The 20,822-nt window shown below is 42.0% G+C and overlaps 1 long non-coding RNA gene across 2 annotated transcripts; it reads right to left on the reverse strand.

Annotated features, from left to right (window-relative positions):
• Positions 1-1,861: 1,861 nt before the first annotated feature.
• On the reverse strand, positions 1,862-20,566 carry LOC309488542. Of its 2 annotated transcripts, XR_014202162.1 has the most exons (5): positions 20,196-20,566; positions 19,960-19,987; positions 10,326-10,575; positions 9,775-9,939; positions 1,863-2,613 (listed from the first exon to the last, which is right to left on the reverse strand). It is a non-coding gene; the product is annotated as an uncharacterized lncRNA (long non-coding RNA). The 2 variants fall into 2 exon arrangements; XR_014202161.1 differs by lacking the exons at positions 19,960-19,987; positions 20,196-20,566 and having other exon boundaries at positions 1,862-2,613; positions 10,326-11,334.
• Positions 20,567-20,822: the final 256 nt, after the last annotated feature.

A 20,822-nucleotide genomic window follows, 5' to 3' on the forward strand; every position in this document is an offset into this window, starting at 1 on the left:
CATGACTTGCTCAACTCATTGTGCAAGTCAGGAAAAAACAGAAGGCCCCGGCGTAGAGTTTGAGACCTGCGCTTATAAAATCTTTCATCCAGCTTACTTGGCGGCTGGATTTCTAATTCTTCTTGTGGCCAATCAATTCTTAACTTGGCCACAGCGCGGGTCAAAACCTCCACCAGCTCCTCTTGAGCGGGTGCGTGAAGTGGGGGATCGAGCTCCACATCACCCGCCTTGATGCTTAACCCTCTGAGGTCTGAGCTGTTTTCTGGCCCTGGAGGTGTTCTGACATGCTCTGACATTTGTGCTTATTTCTGTTACTTGTGACATTGTCATGGCTAAAGTCTTATTACACTGTATTTAGCACAAACTCTGCTACAATAATATATCAGCAGCATGTATGTAAAAGTTTGCAGTTTTGAGATAATGACATTTATGCGTGGTTTGTGAAAATACAAAAAAAAATTGTCACTGAAATAAGGCCATGAAACCCATACTGATTATTTCTTCACAAGACTTTTGAAAATTGTATCACGTAGCCTAGAATATTTGCTCCAAAACTATGTGAAAATCACCCTGACTGCTCATTCAGATAAGACAATATATTGATTTAAAATTTCTAAGACGTGTTTTGTGTGAGAAAGCCATATGCGAAGAGGCGTGATCATTTCATGAATATGTAAGCCTTCAACCCCTGAGAAAGACAAAGACACTCCCCTAACTGCCCTATTAGGAGCGATCAGGCCCTGTCATTCAGAGCAACCTTGCACAAAGAATGAGGAGATTTAAAAAAGAATGGCTTTTAGATTGTTTGGATTTATTTACAACACAACATAATCCAAAAATACACAACAAATGACAAAAAGAGCACATTGAAAACAATGATCCAAAGACAGAGACCTTTGTGCCATTCCTAAAAACATTGTACATACCTTTCATTTCCAAGGTGTTTGATTTTCACTTTACCATGTTCATGTACAGAGACTCATGTGAATGTTGAAGTCAGCAGGACTCAGTTGCATCTGGTCCCTGAAAGAAAAGAAAAAAAGTGAACATACTGGTATCAAGAGAAACTAGGCCTGCACGATTTTGGGAATAAATTTTAGATTTTTCTGGTTAAAATTGCTTTTTAAAATTCACAGAATACACACACACACACAAATGTTTCCAACAATATATAATATAATGAACACCATGTTTGTTGTGCCTTGTAGGCACAAGCTATGTGCAGTACTGCATAAAAATAATAATAATAACCTATAGCAGCCTATAAATCTTCCAAAAAATGTCAGTAACAACCCATACAGAAATGTAATATATGTCAATATATGTAAATTACATATATAATGTCAGTGCCCATGTATGTCTGCTGCCTATATGAGAATATATGCAAAATTCATATATGTAAAACACATACACATATATGAAACATATATTTCAAAATATAGCAAAAATGGCCGTTTTCATGTAAGTGCCATATATTTTCCCGTATATGCACATAAATGTGAAATATATGTAATACGCATATATGACGCATATATGTATACATGCGTATATGACGCATATATGTATACATGCGTATATGACGCATATATGTACATGCATATATGTACTTATTTCTATTGTACATACTTTCACTTATATTAGGGATACAAATCTTATATATGAATGCATTGTAATTAAATGCCTATAGTTGGAGATTTTGTGTCTATTGTGTGAATACCAAATTTAGTATTTTAATACAATAATGCAGTGTTTTCTTTGTCATTTTTGACAAATACATCCACAAAGTACCATAACCATATGCCACAGCTTTAAAAATGCATCAGTATCACATCACATGCATGTACACTGTAAAACTTTTCACAGTAAATTTACAGTAAAATACTGGCAGCTGGGTTGCCATCCACATACTGTATTTTTACAACACTAGTACAGTAAACAGCATTTACAGTACTCCACTGTAATTACCAAATACAGTATATGCCACATACTTTTACAATATTAAACTTGTCTACAGCAATAAATTGTATTTTACAGGGAATAATGCTTTTGTTACTACATAATTAAAATATTATACTTTAAGGTTTCATAAGAGTAGCCACACTAGGAAAAAGAAAACAACATTTTCTGGGTTTTAAAACATTTATTTAGGTTAAAAGCAAAGATCAGAAAATTGCCTTCTGTGAACATGTTGGCTGAATAATTTTTTAAACATAAAATGCAATTTTAACACTTAACAACAAACAGGTAACACTTAGCACTTAATTAAAGGAATAGTTCACCCAACATTTTTTATTAGCCCATGATTTACTCACCCTCAAGTCATCCTAGGTGTATATGACATTCTGCTTTCAGACGAATACAATCGGAGATATATAAAAAAATGTCCTGGCTCTTCCAAGCTTTATAATGGCAGTGAATTGCTGTTTCTGTTTTGAAGTCCATAAAAGTGCAAACGAAATCCCATTCAAAGTCTGCAAGTTTTCGCAGAAGTGAGGGAACCTGTGTAGGCTTACAGTGGTGGTCTTGTTTTGCACAACTTGGCCAGTTTTCTTTGAAGTTACTTGTCCTTTCTTTGTTTTTGATCCACGTTCAGGATTGATGTCAAGAAAGCGTCTAAAAGGCAGAAAAACAATTAAATATTATGGACTGAGTTTATATATTTTGACAGAGAGAGACAGCACAAAAGATGTGTAAAAAGAAACCAGATACCGGTTTTAACGACTGTTTGGATAAAAAAAAAATGCAATGTTGGATGTTGTGATCAATAACTGATATTTTTTCTGCCCTGGTTAAAATACATCAACTCAATGTGTCTGTTTACATGCGCACTGTCAACTAACTAAACTTTTGAAAGTGGGGTTGCCAGATTTAAAGTTTTATTCTACTACTTTTGTCTACTCATCACCCAGCTCATTAACAATATCATCCCCTCATCAGGTCCCAGAGTATCAGTGGAAAGGCAGCCATAGACTCTCAGTTTATATAGAGCACACACTGCCAGAATCCAGCCCAAACCTTTGTGACAGAAATAATTGAACTTATTGCAAGCCTTGCAATGTTTATTGCATATATGACTACACGATAATGTTAAACATGACATTTACCAGACTAAATTTACATGTTTGCACCCAAAAATTTAAATTCTGTCATTATTACTCACCCTCAAGACTTTCGTTCATCTTCGCAACACAAATTAAGATATTTTTGATGAAATCTGAGAGGTTTCTGTCCTTCCATGCAACTGTCAAAGCCCAGAAAGGTGGTAAAAACATTGGTAAATAGTACATATAACTACAGTGGTTTAACCTAAATATTATGAAGTGACGAGAATACTTTTAGTGCGCAAAATAACCCCAAAATAACGACATTGTTGAATAATCTCTTCTTTTCCATGTCATTCTCCAACACTGTTGACGTAGTGTAAACAGTGCAGCGCTTATGGGTTCTACATCAGAACGTAGGCTCACTATTGGCTAGCTCCTGGGTCATCACACACGACCAGAGACGGCCAATAATAAGCCTACGTTCTGACGTAGAACCCAGAAGCGCTGCACTGGCTTTTTCTACCCGAGGCAAACTTTTGTATAAAACGTACTCGGTTACTAACGTAACCTCGGTTCTCTCTAGAGAGGAAACGAGTACTGCGTAAATCTTACGCTAGGGGAAAATCTCTTTTCCGCGAGATACTGAAGCCAAAAAATTATCCTTAATTTTGAAATAATGTAAAACGCGTTGCGGCAGCATGCAGACACAGGCGAGACGGCTTGTGCGCCTATTGGCTGCCCTGCGGCAACTGCAGCAGCCTATCGATAAGGCCCACTCGTGACGTCAGCTCCAATGGGGGCGCTTCGCGCCCAATACGTCACGTCCCGCCAGAATGGGCGTGGTCTAGGGCTATAAACATAGCTTCGAGAGGCTAGCTCACTGGTTTTTCATCGCCGAAGCGAACCAGAGCGTGTGCAGGCACGGCAAGATACGCAGTACTCGTTTCCTCTCTAGAGAGAACCGAGGTTACGTTAGTAACCGAGTACGTTCTCTTACGAGAGGTACTCTCGTACTGCGTAAATCTTACGCTAGGGGAAACAGTGTAAAACGCCGTGCATGCTAAGATCCAGCACCAAAGTCCCAAGGGCAAGTGCCCGGGCTCATATAGTACATGATCATAAGGGACTCACAGAGAGCCCAGGAAAGAGTGGCTAGAATAGCATCATTCCTGTAATAATATAACATCTTATAAGGAGCAGTTATACTGATGATGTGTCGTACAGTCAGGGCGACCCCCGGCCTGGACTGACGAATATAGTGGGTCTTACACACTGCCCATAGAGCTGCGCGATCCAACAGCGAGCATTTGCACAAGCAGTTTCAGTATTCTGGCCCGAACACATCAGGGCAGACAGTACCGATTTTAGACCGAAAGCAGCTTAGCCTGCAAGGCGGGAACCTCTAGGTTATAAAACCTTATAAATGTAGACGGGGAGGCCCAGCCTGCCGCCATACAGATATCTTGCAAGGCAATCCCACTAGACCAAACCCACGACGAGGCCACGCCTCTCGTGGAGTGTGCTCTGACTCCAAATGGGCACTGTAAGCCCTTAGAGGTATAAGCCAGCGCTATAGCATCAACTATCCAACTGGATAGGCTCTGTTTCGACACGGCAAGTCCCTTAGAACGTCCGTAGAGTGAAAACAAAGAGCTGCTCTGTCTGTCTGAAAACAGACGTGCGAGACACATAAGCTCTTAATGCTCTGACTGGGCAAAGGAAGCTTGCGTCTCCTTCCTCGTCAGAGACCGGTAAGGCTGACAGGGAATGACCTGCACCCTAAACGGTGTGTTGAGGGATTTTGGAACATAACCGTGCTTAGGTTTGAGTATAACTCTTGAGTCATTAGGCCCAAACTCCATACACGTCGCGCTTACTGAGAGCGCGTGTAAGTCCCCTGTGCGCTTCACTGAAGCGAGAGCCAGAAGAAACACTGTCTTGAAAGACAGGTGTTTAAGATCAATCGTCTGTAAAGGCTCGAATGGGTCACCTTTCATGGCTTCCAGCACTGTAGAAAGGTTCCATACAGGGACTGAGGGAGGTCTGGGAGGATTCAGTCTCTTAGCTCCTCTAAGGAAGACGATGACTAAATCGTTCCTTCCTACTGACTGACCCAGCGTTGTTTTTGAGAACGCTGCTATGGCCGCCACATACACTTTGAGCATGGAAGGGGTCCTGCCCTTGTCCAACAGCTCTTGTAGGAAGGAGAGAACCTCCGTCACCCCACAGTCTAGGGGCGACACGCCACGAGCTGTGCACCAGCTGGAGAACACTGACCATTTCGAGGAATAGAGACGTCGCATAGACGGAGCTCTAGCCTGCGTGATCGTGTTTAACACTCCGCTTGGGGAGGTCAGCGGGTACCCGTTGATGGCCCAAACATGAAGGGACCACAGCTCTGGGCGCGGATGCCAAAACGAGCCCTTGGCCTGAGAGAGGAGGTCCCTCCTCACTGGCACTGGCCATGGGGCAGTGCTTGCTAGCTGCATCAGAACTGGGAACCAGGGTTGGTTTTTCCAGAACGGCGCTACGAGTAGCACTGAGCATCCTTCTCTGATCCGTTCTATCACCTGAGGCAGGAGAAAGACGGGAGGAAAGGCATAGAGCGGGCGGCGGGGCCATACGTGAGCCAGCGCGTCCCTGCTCTTGGAGAAAAATTCCAGACAGTGAGCGTTTTCTTGAGACGCGAACAGGTCTACTTCCGCTCTGCCGAATTTCTTCCACAGCAGCTGGACTGTCTGTGGGTGTAGAGGCCATTCGCCTGTCGGAACATTGTTTCTGGACAGTCTGTCCGGTCCTACGTTCAGGAGCCCTGGCACATGCGCTGCTCTCGGCGAGAGCAGGTTGCGCTGAGCCCACACCAGGAGGCGTTCTGTCAGCCTTTGCAGGTTTGGGGACCTGAGGCCGCCCTGGCGATTTATGTAGGACACCACTGACATGTTGTCCGAGCGGACCAGGACGTGGTGTCCTCGTATTTAGGGACAAAAACGCGTCAGTGCGTTGTCTACTGCCAACATTTCGAGGCAGTTTATGTGTAGAAGCTTCTCCCGTTCTGACCATTGGCCGAAGAACGGTCTGCCCTTGAGCAGTGCTCCCCATCCCAAGGTGGAGGCGTCCGTAGACACTACCTTCACACTCGAGGAAGTCCCCAGGCTAACACCTGATTGGTACAAGTCGTTTGCTTTCCCAGGTTTCAGAGCTGCGATGCATTTCTGATTGACCTTGAGACGAAGCAGACCGGAAGCCCACGCTCGGCGCGGTACTCGCGCTTTCAGCCAGAACTGTAGCGGGCGCATGCGAAGCAAGCCCAGCTGAAGTACTGATGATGCTGAGGCCATGAGACCTAGCATCCTCTGAAATTTCTTGAGCGGGACAGATGCGCCGCAGCGGAAAGAGCTCGCTGCGCGCTGAATGTCTAGTACGCGCTCTGGTGACAGTCGCGCTATCATAGACAGCGAGTACAGTTCTGTGCCCAGAAAAGATATTATCTGTCTGGGAGACAGAGAACTCTTCGCCCAATTGACCCAGATTCTCGAGGTGATCGAGCAAAATGGTCCTGTGCTCTATGAGCACCGAGTGAGATTGAGCTAGAATCAGCCAATCGTCCAAGTAGTTCAATACTCGCATGCCCTGTAGTCTGAGGGGTGCGAGCGGCTAGAGACAAGCCGAACGGTAGGACTGAGCACTGATATGCCTGGCCCTCGAAGGCGAATCTCAAACGTCGCCTGTGACGTGACGCTATTTGTATTTGAAAATATGCGTCTTTCAGATCTATTGACACAAACCAATCTCCTCGGCGAATGTGCGTAAGGGTTTTTCTGGTCGTGAGCATTCTGAACTGTTGCTTCGCAAGCACTCTGTTCAGTTGCCTTAGATCTAGTATGGGTCTGAGACCCCCGTCTTTTTTCAGTACCAGGAAGTATCTGCTGTATAGCCCTCCTTCACTCTGAGCTTGAGATAAAGGCTCTATGGCCCCTTTGCTCAACAGTTTCAAAATTTCGGCTCGAAGTAGGTGGTGCTACTTCTGTTTTTACCGTAGCTTCGACGCGCGTCACATAGCGGCGAGGGCGTCGGCGAAACAGTAGCGAATAGCCTCTTTCTATAATGTCTAGCACCCACTTCAAAACCCCCGGGTAGCCTTGCCCATGCATCTGCACGAATGGCTAGGGGCTGAATGCGGAGCGCGCTCTGGTCGCTCAGCGACAGAGGGGCTTCGGTGTGCTGTAACATAAGCGTCGCGCTTCGAGGCAGGGGGCGCGCTGATAACAGCGGGCAGATTGCCCGCGCTCGACTCCTTTGCGGTGGTCAACCGAGAGGGGAGGGCTGGGCGAGTCCCGTAGGACCTGTCATGTCTATGTGTGAATGTGGGCGCGGGATAGCGGGCACATTTACAACACTGAGAGCATTGTCCGCCTGAGCAGAGCGAATGCACGTTGGTTTTGTTTTTACAGAAACCTTGAGATATGCGGAACGTAGTGTTTGTGGGAACTGGGCAGTGGGCACATTTACCACGTTTAATGCGCAATCGACCTGGGTCGATTTCATGTGCGCGAGCCCTGTGTGACGGGCTGTGTTTGTGTGTCGGAATTTCGTCTACATTCGTAACACCATCGGCCGTGGCCGGGACACCAGAAAATACACTCTTATGGGATTTATCTGGGTAGCCGTAAAAGCGGCGTTTGTGTGCAGGCAAGCGGGCTGTTTCGCCGACTTGTTTACTGCAGAATACACTGGAACAGTCGCATTTACTGGAACTGAACGAGCGAGAAGTTGCCATAGAAACAGAGAGCGTCAACATGCTGGCGTTTGTTTGCAGGCGTTCTTGTAACGTAAAGAAAAACTAACCCCGATCGTCCGCTTCCAGCCTCCCTTGTGAACGGCGCAGTTTGCGCGGCTCGAACAGAGGGAGAGAGAAAGCTAGCCCCGTGACCGTCCGCTCCTGACATCCCCTGTGAACGGCGCGGTTTGCGCGGCTCGAACAGAGGGAGAGCAGGTATCATCCCCCAAGCAGGCAAGGCAAGCGGGCGCACCGGCGAGCTTTGCGGGTTGGGGGGGGCGGAGGAGCAGTCTCGGAGAAGGATGCCAGGTGAGTCCTCAGAGTCACCATAGGCAGTAACTGGCTCGCAGTGAGGGCGGTCGCCGTCAGCGAGCGCGAGCGCGAGCGCGAGAGCTGCGTGATCCTCAGGAAAGGGGCGTCTTGAAAAAGACGCCCGGCTCTTTTAGTGCAATGAGAGTGTGTGTCGCGGCGGCGAGCACACACACATACACAAAACACAGTAGCAGAGAAAGGATATAACGGCGGATAGCGCAGCAGGAAGGCGACTGAAGGCGGCGCGGCCAGCGGCTTCAGAGTGTCGACTCGTCCCGCTGAAAGGCTTTTTCAGACGGCGCGGCTTCTCTCCGGATCCAGCGATGCGAGAGCTTCGCTGAAGAGATGAAAAATCAGTGAGCTAGCCTCTCGAAGCTATGTTTATAGCCCTAGACCACGCCCATTCTGGCGGGACGTGACGTATTGGGCGCGAAGCGCCCCCATTGGAGCTGACGTCACGAGTGGGCCTTATCGATAGGCTGCTGCAGTTGCCGCAGGGCAGCCAATAGGCGCACAAGCCGTCTCGCCTGTGTCTGCATGCTGCCGCAACGCGTTTTACATTATTTCAAAATTAAGGATAATTTTTTGGCTTCAGTATCTCGCGGAAAAGAGATTTTCCCCTAGCGTAAGATTTACGCAGTACGAGAGTACCTCTCGTAAGAGAACCATAATTAGAATGGAAATGCCACTTTTAAGTTTGACCGTATTTTCGTTTTTGGTCAAATTGCCTTTTGAATGGGAGTGCTTGTGGCACTTCTATGATAGCATCAAAACTCACTATTTTTAAAACACTAAGAAGGCTCGACACAACATGAAACTGTGCTTGTCCAGCATTGAAAACATTGTTTGTGTACACAGAGTTTAATAGAAAGATTTTGAACAACTCACTGAAGCTGTGTCCGCCGGCATTTAGTCAATTAGCAATAGTCGATCTAATAACTTTATTGTAGAGCTGCTGTAAAGCCTAAACAATCTATGCTACTGTAATCTCCTATTATCTCTGTAAAGCTGAAACAGTCTATATTTTTAAAAGCGTTATATAAATGAAGGTGACTTGACACTGTTTAGTGTTTACACTACGCCAACAGCGTAGGAGAATGACGTGAAAGAGAAGAGATTGTTGCATAATGTCGTTATTTTGGGGGTTTTTTGTGTACAAAAAATATTCTCGTCGCTTCATAATATTAAGGTTGAACCACTGTAGTAACATGGATTATTTAAACAATGTTTTTACTAGCTTTCTGGGCCTTAAAAGTTGCAAAGACGTTGCTGTCTATGGGTGGTTCAGAAACCTCTCAGATTTCATCAAAAATATCTTCATTTGTGTTCTGAAGATGAACAAAGGTCTTACAGGTTTGGAACGACATGAGGGTGAGTAATTAATGACAGAATTTTCACTAATCATTTAACTGAAAACAACTTGCACTGACATATCTTAAAATATGTGACTGCCACTGTTTTGTCTCAAGATGCACACCAGTAATGTTTTTTATTTATTTATTTATTTACTTAAGCTAAGCCCTGTATGGAAACCAGGGCCATATTGTTCATACCAGTAGTCAGCTTAATAAATACTGTCAAGTCAAGGTTAATGACACAATTCAGTCTAATATATGAATGGCAAATATGCCAATGACTAACCTCTGAACAAACTCAAGGTGCTGCCTCTTCCTGGTACTGCAAGCTGAACTCATAGGAGGAGGCAAACAGCGCTGCCAGGCCAGTGATGAAGTTAGGCTGTGATCCTTTCACACACACCTTGACTTTCCAAACTTAATGTCCAGCACTGGTTGCTTAGAGATTGACCTGTAATGGAATAAAATAATAATAATAATATTAATAATCAAAATAACTACTGTGGGTTCTACTGTGGTTCGATGTAGTTGTCTATTCATAGTTCTATGAATTAAATTTTTCAACTAAAAATTAAAATTGGTTAGGGTTAGAATGCTAAAATGAATATATAATTTTGTTTGTTTTAGGCATAAACTCACTTAATTTTGACTTATTCTTTCAGAAAACAAGACAATTATTTTTACTTGTCTATTAAATGCTTCTTCATGTAAGAATTTTAGATATCTGGACTGGAAACAAGATAAAAACACTAATTAAGAAAAAAATATTTTGCAGTGGGGTGAGTAAATGATGGCTTTTCATTTTAGGTTTAAACTACCCCTTTAATGTTTACATACCAGGAAATAAGGCGTGGACTCTCTGGCAAATGTAGATTGCTGGACATCAGCGTTGCAAATTCCTGAAACAATTTTTAAAAAGGACAGCACAACCATGATCAACAGAACCAAAACATAAAACTTATTTCAGATTAATGAGATTTGCTGAATAATCTCTACTTATCTGCTTGAAGGATAACACCGTCTAACTTCTCTTTGAATTGTGGGAGTTAACGTTAGTTGTAGGACCATGGCATTGCAATCAGGAATACTACATTTGAAAACAACATTAGGAACATGGATTTTCATGTGCTAGCAAAATTCTGACAACGATTCAAAAGCACGATCACAGAACTGACAGCATTTGATAGCATTTTTTTTTTTTTTTACCACATAGACTATAACTGTAACACTACTTAAAATCACTTACATTAAAGCTCAGGTGAGTAAGAAACACTCAACAAACACGGTGAGTAATGTCTTGTCCTGTTATTATCATGCGTTGCGTCTGAATGCGTTGTTGTTTTTGGAGCTCTATCGATTTGATTTATAATTCTTGATTTTTCTCTTTAAACTCGCTTACAACGAACATTTTCTACTTTTCCTCACTGAGAAGCACTAATGTTACTGCTCAAACCTCATTGTTACAACGCGGACTGTTGAGCAGACGCGTCTCAAGCCTATTAGTGATCCAACGCTGCATACTCTTAAAGGTTACGTCCGTGGATCACGGCTGAACGCGTCTTCTCCACACTCACTTATAAACAAACTTTTTTTTTTTTTTTTACCTATCGTGCGTCTACTCTACACCCCTACCACTAAAAAACCTAAAAAACCTCATAGTTACAACGCGGACTGTTGAGCAGACGCGTCTCAAGCCTATTAGTGATCCAACGCTGCATACTCTTAAAGGTTACGTCCATGGATCACGGCTGAACGCGTCTTCTCCACACTCACTTACAAACAAACTTATAATATAAATTAGTATTATTGATAGCATCACTGGTAGCTTCGTTGCTAACTCACTGTCCATCTGTTAAAATGGCGAATATATCAGATGTAAGTAGTCTACCGCTTGGTGCAGGTGAGGACACATTTGAGCTGCACGCAGGGGCGTAGCACCAAATTTTGGGCCCTGGGTACAAACCATCTTGCTGGGCCCCCGTACCAAATACCATAGTGATACCAATGGGTGGGGTATTGCATTTTATCATAAAAACACTTAAAATGTAAACAAAATAAGCCACACTCTGATTAATTTATTTTTGTTTTATTGTCAAAAGTACAAGTTAATTGATGATTATTTAAAATAAATGCAGACTATAGAATCACAGGGTACACTAACCGCCAAACTAGACATTCAGTCTTTGAATTACGTTTTTAAAATAAGTCATTTTCAATCATTAAGATGTGCATTAAACTGAGAACAATCCTGTACTTAATGTAAGAGCGTGCGCGAGCTAATTTGCATAACAATGCGGTAAAATCGGCGCTAACGATCTGTGTTGTCGCGGGTGTTAGATTTTGACAATGGAGGGAAATATACAGTGTTTTCATGTAAACTTCTGACTCTGGGGAGAACTGCAGCAGAAGAGGAGACAAGCTGCGCAGCTGCCTGGAGTGGCAGTGTGTTGAGCTCCCAGCTCCGCCTCCGTCTGCTTCTCACTCCCTGTTATTTACCCAGAAACATTGTTTGCTCGCTATGTAGGGTGTGATACTATAAAGTATTGGTATATTATTCAAATAGAGTACGAACATAAATGTAGGCTATTCTACCTGGAGTAGATATTTATGTTAAAAAGATGTCAATGCTCGATGATGCATTTGGAGCTCACCTTTCTTTTAAAAAAACTGAGTGAGCAACTGCTTGCCCTCATTTGCCTTTCTCTATTTAATCTTCTTTTCTTTTCGTTTTTGAGCCCCTGATTTTCCTTTCTTAAGGAAAGACATAACTCTTCCCCTGTCTTCCTAGTTCCTACCACGGCTCACTCCAGCTCTTGTCTCATCAACTGATTCACCGCAGGTCCACAGCAGAAGCACCTGACCTGCGGGTCGTACCATTTACATTGATTCGAGAGGGGTGGTGGGGCCCTGCACAGCATGAAAATGACTTTTTTTTATACCAAACCAGTGCCTAACTACAAGTTTAGTTTTGCACAGGAACTTTTTTATTTGTATATAAATGCTATACAAATGTTAGTGCATGTATATGTATGTATAGAAAACTGACTTCTAAGGGCCCTCCCCCTGCCTCGGGCCCTGGGTACTCGGTACCCTTTACCCCCCCAGTCCGACGCCCCTGGCTGCACGCACTGCAGTCTGAGCTGGAAGCTGTTGAGAAACAGATCCACAACCTTTTATTGAGACAGGCCGAGCTGAGAGACCGGTGTTTGGCTCTTGAAACATCACGCGCCGATGCACACAAATCAGTGTTTAACGTTACTAACCCGCTGACTCCGACCGCGTCTACTCCGTGCTAGGGATGGGCGATATCTTATCGTTTGCGATATATCGTTGAAAATTCTCCTCACGATAAAAATGTGTCTCCTCACGATAATAACGATAAGTCTAGTTGATGACGTAGTTTTGTGCACGCGCGCGCGATTCACTGTTCACGTGCGGACATTCTCTGTGTGGAGTGAAAACAAGCATGGCGGAAGGCGGACGTGAGGCTGAAGAGGAGCTTGTTGTTAAGCGAGGAGCTACCTCCACAATTTGGAACTGGTTTGGTTACAGAAAATCAGACGAGGAGCAAACTACCGTAATATGCAAAGTTTGCAGAAAAACGGTGGTTACAAAGAGTGGAAACACGTCCAATTTGTTCCACCATCTGAAACACAAACACAAACCAGAGCATGACGAATGTCTGAAGATACGCGAGGCAACGGAGGCGAAAACTACAAGTGGACCTAGGGGTAAGAAAATATCCACCCAGACGAAAATTGCCAGCGCATTTGCTAGTTGCGTCCCTTATGATAAGCAAAGTAAACGATGGAACGAATTGACGGAGGCAGTGGCGTTTTGTTTGACAAAAGACATGTTGCCATTCCAAACTGTCGAAAAAGAAGGATTCAAGCGAATGATCCATAAACTGGACCCAAGATACAACATGCCCTCAAGGAAGTACTTTTCCAAAACAGCCCTGCCAGCGATGTATGAAGAGTGCCGCGGTAGGGTACAAACATCACTGTCTACGGCGGACTTTTATGCTTCAACTGCAGACATGTGGAGTAGCAGAGCGACTGAGCCGTACATTAGTCTTACGGTCCACTACATAACGAGTGACTGGAGTTTGAACAGCTGTTGCATCCAGACAAGTTTTTTCCCAGATGACCACACGGGTGAAAACATCGCGAGTGGCTTGAAGCAGTTTCTTCAAGAATGGAATTTAGATGAGGAGAAACAGGTGTGCCTAACAACGGACAGCGGGGCCAATATAGTAAAAGCAGCCACTCTAAACATGTGGACAAGACTGTCTTGCTTTGGCCATTGTCTACACATTGCTATTGGTAAGTTTACTCTTTTTCTCTTAGTGTCAGTATATTTAATGCATGCACACTGAGCAAATATGAGCTTAATATTAACTGTATTTATGTATTTGTTTCTGCATTAGTAACGTGACTGACTATGCATTATTTTGAACAGAAATGCATTACATGTTTAATATTAAATGTTCATTTATTTAAATGATTTTTTAGGTTCATCTATTTTAATTTTAACTGATCTTTAACTCTTTTCTTTTAACTTTTTTTTGTTTTTGTTTGTTTTTTATTGTATTTATTTTATTCTTGTGCAAAAGACATGCATAAAAATAAATAGTTTTGTTGTTGTTTTGCAGAGAGAAGCATGAGGGATACCAGGATTGACAGAGCTGTGGGAGTCTGTAAGAAGATTGTCAGTGTTTTTTCGCACAGCTGGAAAAAGCAGCGAACACTCAAAGATGCTCAAGTAGAACTTGGCCTTCCGCCACACAAACTTGTGACTGAATCAGCAACACGATGGGGATCAAGGCAGAAGATGATCGAGCGGATACTTGAGCAAGAGAAGGCCATTACGCAAGTCCTGGCTGCTGACAGGTCAACCAGGCATCTGGTGCCTACTTGGCAGGATATTGATGTCCTAGACTCTGTCAGTAAAGCACTTGGGCCTCTTCTTGATTTTACAGATGCCCTCTCTTCTGAAAACTATGTCACAGTGTCATGCTTGAAGCCTACTCTTCACCTATTCAACAGTGAGCTGCTGCAGGGGAAAGATGAAGACACAGATCTCACCAGGACAATTAAAAGTTCAATATTGGACTACATGAACACCAAATATGGTGACCAAGAGGTTCAGGAACTGATCAACATGGCAACAATTCTTGATCCACGCTTCCGCACTCAGTATATGAGTCAAGAAGAGATCCTGGTCATCAAAGCCAGAGTAGTCAGAGAGGTGGAATCCCTTTCTGTCATGCCAAGTGATGCTGGCTCTTCTACCCCTGTAACGTCATCTGAATCAACAAAAGAAACTCAGAGTGCATCTAAAAGGCAGAAGAAGAGTCTTGGAAGTTTTTTCAAGAAACCAGCTGCTGAGATGACCACGCTTTCTGAAACAGAGAAAATTGAGGCTGAATTAAACAACTACCTGCATGGGCCACTTGCAGATGGTGAAAGCAATCCCCTTACGTGGTGGAAGGTACATGAGGTGAATTTCCCTAACATCAGTCGTTTGGTGAAAAAGTACTTGTGCATCCCCGCCACTAGTACACCCTCAGAGAGGGTGTTCAGCGCTGCTGGAAATGTAGTGACATGCCAAAGGTCTCTTCTGAAACCAGCTACTGTGAATATGTTGGTCTTCTTGACCAAAAATCTTAAGGTGTGAGCCCTGTTCTCTTTTTGAAAGCTACTGAATCACACTAGTATGTGTGTTATACAACTTGCACTACCAGACATGTTCATGTCAGCCTCATTTCTATATTTTGCAAGAGTATATCAGTGTTTACAGTTTAATTAAACTTTTATTTAAATTTAATTTATTGATTTGTTTTTTAATTTATCATCTTGTTTTGCACTATTTTGTAAACTATCTGAAGACATAGTTGGGATCATTACTTTTTGATACAGTGTTTGCACTATTTTTACAATTTGTTCCATGGGACAAGAGTGTTGATAATTTAACTACCTAATTGGTGTTAGCATGTTCCACTTACGTATTATATTTACATTCTAAGAGTGTGTTTCACTCTGAACTTCTTTACTTTATCAGGTTACTTTAACATGTTTGTTACTTTATCAGGATTTATTTGCAGTTGTACTCTGTTGTAATTTTGAAACACAACTGAAGACATGGTGATTGTTACTTTTGCTGTTTGCTTTGCACAATTTTTGCACCATGAGAGTATAAATAAATAACATTTTTTTAACTTGTAATTGATTTGAATTATTATTGTGTAATTGTTGTTGTGTGATGTTTTTCAGCACAGTCACTGGAACACAACTTAAACATAACATAATCTGATATTTTACAGAAGAAAATAATTTATCGTCATTTGTATCGTTATCGCAATAAATCCCTGAAATTATCGTGATAAATTTTTTAGGCCATATCGCCCATCCCTACTCCGTGCGTTCCTCAGCATCGGTCGAAATCAGCCATGGTCTCGTTCACTCCGGCTCCAACACGCCACCACGAAGCCTGGGTGGTTCCGCAGCGGAAGACGCGAGTCAGGTTTAGACCAAGACTTTCTCCGACCCTCCCGGTTTTCGAGTTATCGACACAAAACCGCTTCTCCCCTCTACGCGAAACAGAACGCGATGCTGTGATCATCGGCGATTCCATCGTTCGGCATGTACACGCTACGTTAGGTAAAAGTAAGGTGCAAAGTCACTGCTTTCCTGGTGCTCGTGTTTCTGAAATCGCTGCTCGCGTTCCCGAGATCCTGAACGGTGACGAGCGCGTCGGAACTGTGGTCCTGCACGCGGGAGTGAACGACATCAGGCTGCGCCAGACGGAGATTCTGAAGAAAGACTTCAGGAATCTAATCGATACGGTACGCAGCACATCGCCTGAAACAACGATCATTGTGTCAGGACCGCTTCCCACGTACCGACTAGGGCATGAAAAGTTCAGCAGATTATTTGCGCTAAATGAATGGTTAATGTCATGGTGCAATGAGCAGAAACTGCTCTTTGTAAATAATTGGAATCTGTTTTGGGAGCGTCCTAGGCTTTTCCGTGCTGATGGCTTACACCCAAGCAGATTCGGAGCGGATCTTCTGTCAGATAACATCTCCAAAATGTTAAATACCCTTTGACTAGTAACCAAAAGTCCAAATCATAGTCTCTGCTGCACCAATTCAACTGATATAAATACTAGTGTAGAACATTGCATAGAAACCGTGTCTATTCCTCGTTTAGTGAGATCAAATAATAAATCTAATGCAGGATCTAGGAAAAATCTAATTGTTATTAAAACAGAAAATGTTGCTATTAGTAAACAAAAACTATTTCTAAAGCTAGGTCTTCTAAACATTAGATCACTCACACCTAAGGCAGTTATTGTAAATGAAATAGTCACAGATAATAGCTTCGATATACTTTGCCTTACTGAAACCTGGCTTAAACCAAATGATTATTTCAGTATTAATGAGTCTACTCCTCCTGGATACTGTTATAAGCATGAGCCCCGTTTCATGTTACCCAGAAAACGGGTTATAAGTTTATTTCATTTGAAGTACTTGTACTAAATGTTACGCTCTTAGATGTTAGAAAAACATCCCTATTATCTCTAGCCTTGGCTACCGTATATAGACCGCCAGGGCCTTACGCTGATTTCCTAAAAGAGTTTGCAGATTTTCTCTCAGACCTATTAGTCAATGTCGATAAAGCACTAATTGTTGGAGATTTTAACATACACGTAGATAATCCAAATGATGCGTTAGGAGCTGCGTTTACAGATTTATTAAATTCATTTGGGGTCAAGCAAAACGTCACCGGACCAACTCATCGTCTTAATCATACACTCGATTTAATTATATCACATGGAACCGATCCAACCGATATAGATATCATTCCACAAAGTGATGAAGTCACTGATCACTACATGGTAACTTGCATATTACGTACTGCTGTAATATGTCATGCGGCGTCGCGTTATCAACCAGGCAGAACAATCCTCCCATCCACCATAGATAATTTCTCAAATTGCTTATCTAATCTGTCTCAGCTGCTGCCTGAACCCAAACAAACAGATGAACTAGAAGAACTAACTAGCACTATGAGCACCATTCTCTCTAGAACATTGGATGTGGTTGCACCTATTAAATTAAAAAAGGTCAGAGAGAAAAATAAAGCACCATGGTATAACAATACTAAGCATTTTTTAAAGAGAGAAACCCGTATTTTAGAGCGTAAATGGAAACAAACTAATTTAGAGGTCTTTAGAATCGCGTGGAAAGACAGTATGTCACGTTATAAAAAGGCCCTAAAAGCGGCCAGGGCTGAGTACCTCCGCAAACTAATAGAAAACAACCAAAACAATCCAAGGTTTTTATTTAACACCGTGGCTAGACTAACAAATAAACAGACGTCACCCGAACAAAATATCCCGTTACAGTTCAGTAGTAATGATTTCATGAACTTCTTCACTGAGAAAATAGAAAGCATCAGAACCACAATTGTAAACGTTCAATCTTCAATCGCGCCTTATAATTCAGCTTCAATTATCACCCCGAAAGAACAATTACAGTGCTTTACAACTATAGAACAAAAAGAGTTAAATAAACTTATCACTTCATCTAAAACAACAACATGTTTATTAGATCCTATACCAACTAAACTACTGAAAGAAGTGTTACCTGTAGTGGAAGATCCTCTCCTCAATATTATTAACTCGTCTTTATCTTTAGGTCATGTTCCAAGAACATTTAAACTGGCAGTTATAAAACCTCTCATTAAGAAACCACAATTAGATCATAATAATCTAGCAAATTATAGACCCATTTAAAATCTTCCATTTATGTCTAAAATATTAGAAAAAGTGGTGTCTGCTCAACTGGGCTCTTTCTTGCAACAAAATGAGATCTATGAAAAGTTTCAGTCTGGATTCAGACCGCATCATAGCACTGAAACTGCGCTCGTTAAAATCACAAATGATTTACTTTTAGCTTCTGACCAAGGCTGTATCTCAATACTAGTTTTACTTGATCTTAGTGCTGCGTTCGATACTATAGATCATACATTACTCTTAGATCGACTACAAAATTATACTGGTGTTCAAGGACAAGCACTAAGCTGGTTCAAATCATACCTATCTGACCGCTACCATTTTGTCTATTTAAATGGAGAAAAATCAATCATAACTCCAGTAAACTATGGAGTGCCGCAGGGATCTGTATTAGGCCCTCTGTTATTTTCAATATATATGATGCCACTTGGAAATATTATAAGGAAACATGGAATTAGTTTCCATTGTTATGCTGATGACACTCAAATATATATTTCATCACGGCCGGATGAAAACGCAAAATTTTCCAAATTGACAGAGTGTGTTAAAGATATAAAAGATTGGATGACCCGTAATTTTCTTTTATTAAATCCAGACAAGACAGAGGTAATACTTATCGGTTCAAAAAACCGCCCACAAAACCTCGCACAATACAACTTTAACATCATAGGATGTCCTGTTACTTTATCCTCTACAGTAAAAGACCTGGGTGTTATACTCGATTGCAACCTGTCTTTTGAAAATCATATTTCATATGTTACAAAAACAGCATTTTTCCACCTTAGAAACATTGCTAAGCTACGTAATATGCTATCAGTTTCTGATGCAGAAAAGTTAGTTCATGCATTCATGACCTCGAGACTGGATTACTGTAATGCTTTACTAGCTGGTTGTCCTGCATCCTCAATAAACAAGCTACAGTTAGTCCAAAATGCCGCCGCTAGAGTTCTTACTAGATCAAGAAAATATGATCATATAACACCGATTTTATCATCACTGCATTGGTTACCTATAAAGTTCCGTATTAATTACAAGGTATTGCTACTGACCTATAAAGCCCTAAACGGCTTAGCTCCAGTCTATTTAACGGACCTTCTATCACCCTATAATCCATCCAAGCTCTTTAAGATCACTAAATTCAAGGCTTTTGGTCATACCTAGGATATCCAGAACCACCAAAGGAGGGAGAGCATTCTCACATTTGGCTCCAAAACTCTGGAATAGTCTTCCTGATACTGTTCGTTGCTCAGACTCGCTCTCCCAGTTTAAAACTAGATTAAAGTCGCATCTCTTCAGCCAGGCATTCATATAATCCTACAGTTCAAACTACAATCCGGCCTCTAGCTCATAAATGCCAGAGGAGAACTGGCCCCCGACTGAGCCTGGGTTCTCCCAAGGTTTTTTTTTCTCCATTAGGTCACCTGATGGAGTTTTAGGACACCATTAGGTCACTTGATGAAGTTTTTCGGTTCCTTGCCACTGTTGCCTTTGGCTTGCTCAGTTGGGGATATTTTGGGGATATTTAATTTAATTTTATCAATCAATAAATTCCTCTTGAAACAAACTTTGTTGTATTATTTTAATTTAATACTGTGAAGCTGCTTTGATACAATCTGTATTGTGAAAAGCGCTATACAAATAAACTTGACTTGACTTGACTTGACTTGACATTAACACTGGCCATCAGATTACAAAGCCTGAAACGAAAAATAAAGCACGTCATGCAAATAGCATGGTAAATGTTGCCTATTATGTGAAATGTCTAAGTTACTTGGTAAACAGGTGGAACAGAGTCAGTGAATTGCTTGCGGCCACGGTAGTAAACCGCGTTCGCAAAATCAAACCAAATATGTGGAAACAATGTAGAAATGCGAACGCAAAACAAAAACTTATATATTGGCTTACCGTATCACTCAGTTGAATAATTCTCCATCTTCTCAAACTCTAAATCCCACTTATCATCACGCGCAGTTTCAGATGACAAATTCTTCCATCCGTCTTCATGCACCGTTAACGTCGTCCATTTTCTGCTGCGTCACAGGCAACTAATGTTTGAAACACGAACCGAAGCTCACAAAAGCTTAAAAATTGCTCACAGATTCGCAGACATTGTTTATCTTGATAACAGGAATGATTATTCTGTTCAGTTGAATCCCGCTGACAAAACAAGTTTGCCTGTAGTAGCTACTGTGTGCTCGCGTCACATTTGAACTGAATTGAGCGCGAAAGAAATCAATCTCACAATGCAATGCCTTTACAGTCAGCCTAATACTGTATTACGGAAATACAGTACAATTCAGTAAGAAATTCGCTGTAAATTTACAGTAAAGGGTTACAGTGTATGTTTACATACATTTATTAAATATGTGGAAAACAAATATGTATGTCACATATTTATACTTAATGTTGTCCATATATGCGAGAAACCAATACTATACTGTAATATATGCAGATATATGGTATCATATATGGATGAACTCAAATATTTTCTTCACATGTTTGGACACATAAATGTTCATATATGTTGCAGGC

The sequence above is a fragment of the Leuciscus leuciscus genome (assembly GCF_965113295.1).
Source record: "Leuciscus leuciscus genome assembly, chromosome: 23".
NCBI lineage: Eukaryota > Metazoa > Chordata > Actinopteri > Cypriniformes > Leuciscidae > Leuciscus > Leuciscus leuciscus.